Source organism: Anopheles ziemanni (assembly GCF_943734765.1).
Source record: "Anopheles ziemanni chromosome X unlocalized genomic scaffold, idAnoZiCoDA_A2_x.2 X_unloc_12, whole genome shotgun sequence".
Taxonomy (NCBI): domain Eukaryota; kingdom Metazoa; phylum Arthropoda; class Insecta; order Diptera; family Culicidae; genus Anopheles; species Anopheles ziemanni.
The window spans coordinates 137,501-144,386 of NW_026689730.1; the positions used below are offsets into that span (position 1 = coordinate 137,501).

The window sequence follows — 6,886 nt, forward strand, 5'->3', positions numbered from 1 at the left end:
CACCACAGACACCACAAGCACGCCTTCTCCTCGTACTTCCGCCTCACGCGGGAACACGGACGCTCTAAATACTTCGAATTCCAATGCCAGTATATTGTAAACCACGGGTTCTTTAATGCTAGCGGGTCGTCGCGACCCTAGTTAACATCATGGTGCACGTCTCGTGACGGGTGTCACGGCGTAGTTAAATGTATGCGATACATTTCTCAAATATAAGCGCTCAGTCATCTGTACATCATGGTAGGTTCCCACGACGTGCAATATGCGTTCAACTTATCAATGTTCATGTGTCCTGCAGTTCACATTATGACGCGCAGTTAGCTGCGGTCTTCATCGATCCATGAGCCGAGTGATCCACTGCCGAGGGTGACTAACTTGCGTAAGCCGCCGCTGTGCGCGTATACCCGTTCCCCGTAGGGAGGAGCAAGCCGCCGCTTAGAGACGAAGCATAAAGTGTCCTCATTCCACATAGGGCAAGCTGGATGAATCCATTTTACCCAGGACGGCCGAAGCGGCGTGGACCAGGGGAGAACTGAACCTTATACTTCACACCACAGTAAGTCTACGTGTCCTCTTCCACATAGGGCAAGCTAGAACTAACTATCTTACCCAGGACTGCCGAAGCAGCGTGGACCAGGGGAGGAACACACTTTTCATGGAAACGTAAGGCATCCATGACTGCCATAACGTAAGCCGCCGCTGTGCGCGTATACCCGTTCCCCGTAGGGAGGAGCAAGCCACCGCTTAGAGACGAAGCATAAAGTGTCCTCATTCCACATAGGGCAAGCTGGATGAATCCATTTTACCCAGGACGGCCGAAGCGGCGTGGACCAGGGGAGAACTGAACTTTATACTTCACACCACAGTAAGTCTACGTGTCCTCTTCCACATAGGGCAAGCTAGAACTAACTATCTTACCCAGGACTGCCGAAGCAGCGTGGACCAGGGGAGGAACACACTTTTCATAGAAACGTAAGGCATCCATGACTGCCATAGTGCGTAAGCCGCCGCTGTGCGCGTAAACCCGTTCCCCGTAGGGAGGAGTCAAGCCGCCGCTTAGAGACGAAGTATGAAGTGTCCTCTTCCACATAGGGCAAGCTAGAATGAACTATCTTACCCAGGACCGCCGAAGCAGCGTGGACCAGGGGAGAACTGAACTTTATACTTCACACCACAGTATTGAGTAATGTGCCCTCTTCCACATAGGGCAAGCTGGAATGTTCCATTTTACCCAGGACCGCCGGAGCAGTGTGGACCAGTGGAGGACTACACAATCATGAGGTTTGATATCGACTTGTGTGTTTCAATAGGGTACCGATGGTATGTTTTGAACCGATTTGATTTAGCCATTCTGAAGTCATCACTTGGTTGAAGCGCTGAACTAGGGAGGGGCATCGTTTACATATATATTGGTTTTCGCATGCTCTACTAGGTTAATGTCATAGGGTTGGCTATCGAGCATGCCCAAGTGATGACTTGATTGTGTGCTTGCTTGAATTCTTCACATTTCATACCATCGGTTAGTTGTCGAATCATTCCTCGATCATAACCTTCGTTCTTGGTTCATGTATGCTCTCTTCCACATAGGGCAAGCTAGAATTAACTATCTTACCCAGGACCGCCGAAGCAGCGTGGACCAGGGGAGAACTATACTTTGTCTTGTATGCCCTCTTCCACATAGGGCAAGCTAGAATGAACTATCTTACCCAGGACCGCCGGAGCAGCGTGGACCAGTGGAGGACTATACTTTGTTCATTACACCACAGTATTAAGTATGGTGTCCTCTTCCACATAGGGCAAGCTAGAATTAACTATCTTACCCAGGACCGCCGAAGCAGTGTGGACCAGGGGAGGACTATACTTTATACTTCACACACTAGCCAAATTGAAGTCATCACTTGGTTGAAGCACTGAACTAGGGCGAGTCTATCGTTTACTTTGCATTGGGATAATACGCTGCATGCTCTCTTAGGTTAATGTCATGTGATTGGCTATAGAGCATGCCCAAGTGATGACTTTGTTTCAAGCTCAACAGGTAGGGTATTGAGTCCTCTTCCACATAGGGCAAGCTAGAATTAACTATCTTACCCAGGACCGCCGGAGCAGCGTGGACCAGGGGAGAACTATACTTTGTCTTGTATGCCCTCTTCCACATAGGGCAAGCTAGAACTAACTATCTTACCCAGGACTGCAAAGCAGCGTGGACCAGTGGAGGACTATACTTTGTTCATTACACCACAGTATTAAGTATGGTGTCCTCTTCCACATAGGGCAAGCTAGAACTAACTATCTTACCCAGGACCGCCGAAGCAGTGTGGACCAGGGGAGGACTATACTTTATACTTCACACACTAGCCATACTGAAGTCATCACTTGGTTGAAGCGCTGAACTACGGCGGGGTAATCGTTTACAGGTTATAATCATATAGCTGCATGCTCATTAGTAGATAATGGAATATTGTATGGCAATATGAGCATGCCCAAGTGATGACTTTGTTTCAAGCTCAACAGGTAGGGTATTGAGTCCTCTTCCACATAGGGCAAGCTAGAATGAACTATCTTACCCAGGACCGCCGGAGCAGCGTGGACCAGTGGAGGACTCTATACTTTATACTTCACACCACAGTATTGAGTACGACTTGCATAAAGCCCCTAATGAGAACCACGAGGGCTCTCTCAATGTAGAACCACGAGGGCTCTAGTACCGATTCTCTCGGTACGGCTTGGTCCGTGTTCCTTTATGCATGTACTCGCAGAAAGTCTCAACCCGGAGGTCTTGACTTTGATTGTCATAGTTGGACTACGACGGGGCATCCGACCATTGCTGATCGAACACCCCTGATTCACCATCTTTCGGGTAGGCGGTACGCGTACCTCCGGACGCGGAAGTCTCAACCCGGAGGTCTTGACTTTGATTGTCATAGTTGGACTACGACGGGGCATCCGACCATTGCTGATCGAACACCCCTGATTCATCATCTTTCGGGTAGGCGGTGCGCGCACCTCCGACGCGGAAGTCTCAACCCGGAGGTCTTGACTTTGTATTGTCATAGTTGGACTACGACGGGGTATCCGACTCATCGAATACCCCAGAAGCACACCATCTTTCGGGTAGGCGGTACGCGTACCTCCGGACGCGGAAAGTCTCAACCCGGAGGTCTTGACTTTGGTTGTCATAGTTGGACTATGACGGGGCATCCGACCATTGCTGATCGAACACCCCTGTTACACCATCTTTCGGATAGGCGGTGCGCGACACCACCGACGCGGAAAGTCTCAACCCGGAGGTCTTGACTTTGTATTGTTGGATAGTCCTCTTCCACTATAGGGCAAGCTGGAAATATTCCATTTTACCCAGGACTGCCGAGGCAGCGTGGACCAGGGGAGAACTTCACGGAATCTTCAGGCATCCATGATTGCCATAGTGCGTAAGCCGCCGCTGTGTGCGTCAACTCGTTCCCCGTGAGGAGGAGTCTAGCCGCCGCTAAAAGACGAAGCATTAAGTGTCCTCATTCCACTATAGGGCAAGCTAGAATGAACTATCTTACCCAGGACCGCCGAAGCAGCGTGGACCAGGCGAAGACTATACTTTATACTTCACACCACAGTATTGAGTACGACTTGCATAAAGCCCCTAATGAGAACCACGAGGGCTCTCTCAATGTAGAACCACGAGGGCTCTAGTACCGATTCTCTCGGTACGGCTTGGTCCGTGTTCCTTTATGCTTGTACTCGCGGAAAGTCTCAACCCGGAGGTCTTGACTTTGATTGTCATAGTTGGACTACGACGGGGCATCCGACCATTGCTGACCGAACACCCCTGATTCATCATCTTTCGGATAGGAGGTGCGCCCACCTCCGACGCCAACCCGGAGGTCTTGACTTTGATTGTCATAGTTGGACTACGACGGGGCATCCGACCATTGCTGATCGAACACCCCTGATTCATCATCTTTCGGGTAGGCGGTGCGCGCACCTCCGACGCGGAAGTCTCAACCCGGAGGTCTTGACTTTGTATTGTCATAGTTGGACTACGACGGGGTATCCGACTCATCGAATACCCCAGAAGCACACCATCTTTCGGGTAGGCGGTACGCGTACCTCCGGACGCGGAAAGTCTCAACCCGGAGGTCTTGACTTTGGTTGTCATAGTTGGACTATGACGGGGCATCCGACCATTGCTGATCGAACACCCCTGTTACACCATCTTTCGGATAGGCGGTGCGCGACACCACCGACGCGGAAAGTCTCAACCCGGAGGTCTTGACTTTGTATTGTTGGATAGTCCTCTTCCACTATAGGGCAAGCTGGAAATATTCCATTTTACCCAGGACTGCCGAGGCAGCGTGGACCAGGGGAGAACTTCACGGAATCTTCAGGCATCCATGATTGCCATAGTGCGTAAGCCGCCGCTGTGTGCGTCAACTCGTTCACCGTGAGGAGGAGTCTAGCCGCCGCTAAAAGACGAAGCATTAAGTGTCCTCATTCCACTATAGGGCAAGCTAGAATGAACTATCTTACCCAGGACCGCCGAAGCAGCGTGGACCAGGCGAAGACTATACTTTATACTTCACACCACAGTATTGAGTACGACTTGCATAAAGCCCCTAATGAGAACCACGAGGGCTCTCTCAATGTAGAACCACGAGGGCTCTAGTACCGATTCTCTCGGTACGGCTTGGTCCGTGTTCCTTTATGCTTGTACTCGCGGAAAGTCTCAACCCGGAGGTCTTGACTTTGATTGTCATAGTTGGACTACGACGGGGCATCCGACCATTGCTGATCGAACACCCCTGATTCACCATCTTTCGGATAGGAGGTGCGCCCACCTCCGACGCGGAAGTCTCAACCCGGAGGTTCGGACTTAGAGTTTTTCCCATTTAAAAGTTTTTCTCTTAGCCATACTGAAGTCATCACTTGGTGAACGATTGAACTAGGGCGGGTTAATCGTTTATAGGTATCATGTGGTTTGCATGCTCTCTTAGGTTAAGGTCATGTGGTTGGCTATCGAGCATGCCCAAGTGATGACTTTGTTTCACGCTTGCTTGATTTCTTCAAGATTCCCTGTTATATAGTGTAATCATTCGAGAACAGGGAATCTTTGGTTTTGCTCAACAGGTATTGGATGTCAACTTGGTATCTAGATCGCATTAAGTCTCAACCCTTAGGTTCGGACTTGTATAGTGACATCTTGTTACGGTCTTGAGTCTCAACCCGCAGGTTCGGACTACTTAGTGTTTGATCGAATATAATATGGCAACTTGTGCCTAAGTCTCAACCCGCAGGTTCGGACTTCTGTTTATTTGGCCAATGTATGTATAAGGCAACTTGTGCCTAAGTCTCAACCCGCAGGTTCGGACTTGTGTATTTGTTCGAAGTCATGTATAAGGCAACGTGTGCCTAAGTCTCAACCCGCAGGTTCGGACTTGTTAGTGTTTCGTCAACTTTCATATGGCAACTTGTGCCTAAGTCTCAACCCGCAGGTTCGGACTTGTGTATTTGTTCGAAGTCATGTATAAGGCAACTTGTGCCTAAGTCTCAACCCGCAGGTTCGGACTTGTGTATTTGTTCGAAGTCATGTATAAGGCAACTTGTGCCTAAGTCTCAACCCGCAGGTTCGGACTTCATAGTGTTTCGTCAATGTTCATATGGCAACTTGTGCCTAAGTCTCAACCCGCAGGTTCGGACTTCTATAGTGTTTCGTCAATTATCATATGGCAACTTGTGCCGAAGTCTCAACCCGCAGGTTCGGACTTCTGGAAGGATCACTTGGCCACTAATGATCCTTCCGCAGGTTCACCTACGGAAACCTTGTTACGACTTTTACTTCCTCTAAATCATCAAGTTCGGTCAACTTCGATAAAGCAGACGCGGTTCACGAGGATCCAGCGAACGATCATCTCCAAAGACCTCACTAAATAATCCATCGGTAGTAGCGACGGGCGGTGTGTACAAAGGGCAGGGACGTATTCAACGCTGGCTGATGACCAGCACTTACTAGAAGTTCCGAGTTCATATGGACCATTGCAATCCATAATCCCTACTAAGTGAGTATTTGAGTGATTTCCCGTTCCTCTCGGAATAGGAGACACGCTGCTACCCACATTGTAGCACGCGTGTAGCCCAGAACATCTAAGGGCATCACGGACCTGTTATCGCTCGATCTCATTTTGCTAAACACAAATTGTCCTGCTAAGCAGCGTACCGTAAGTGCACTTGCGCACACGAACAGCGAAGGTGTCAGGTCATACTCCACCGAAAGGTCCTAACCCGTTCCAATCGGCATCGACGCATTAACGCTGACTGCGTTCTAGTTAGCATATGTGAGTCACGTTCGTTATCGGAATTAACCAGACAAATCAATCCACGAACTAAGAACGGCCATGCACCACTACCCTTAAATTTGAGAAAGAGCTATTAATCTGTCTCACCTCCATAAGTTCGGACCTGGTAAGTTTTCCCGTGTTGAGTCAAATTGAACCGCAAGCTCCATTTCATTGTGGTGCCCTTCCGTCAATTCCTTTAAGTTTCAACTTTGCAACCATACTTCCCCCGGAACCTGACTTTGGTTTCCCGGAAGCTACTGAGAGCACCTGGTTGTAGCGTCTCCCAATTGCTAGTTGGCATCGTTTACGGTTAGAACTAGGGCGGTATCTAATCGCCTTCGATCCTCTAACTTTCGTTCTTGATTAAAGAAAGCATCCTTGACAAATGCCTTCGCTTTAGTTAGTCTTACGACGGTCTACGAATTTCACCTCTCGCGCCGTAATACTAGTGTCCCCAACTACTTCTGTTAATCATTACCTCCGGTCTGAGTACAAACCAATGAAAGATTAGACCAAGGTCGTATTCCATTATTCCATGCAAGATTATTCTAGGGCGTTTG

The 6,886-nt window shown here is 49.2% G+C and overlaps 1 non-coding gene across 1 annotated transcript; it reads right to left on the reverse strand.

Moving 5' to 3' along the window:
* Positions 1 to 214: 214 nt before the first annotated feature.
* LOC131291652 (5.8S ribosomal RNA) lies at positions 215 to 369 on the reverse strand. Its single transcript, XR_009189430.1, has one exon. It is a non-coding gene; the product is annotated as a 5.8S ribosomal RNA (ribosomal RNA).
* Positions 370 to 6,886: the final 6,517 nt, after the last annotated feature.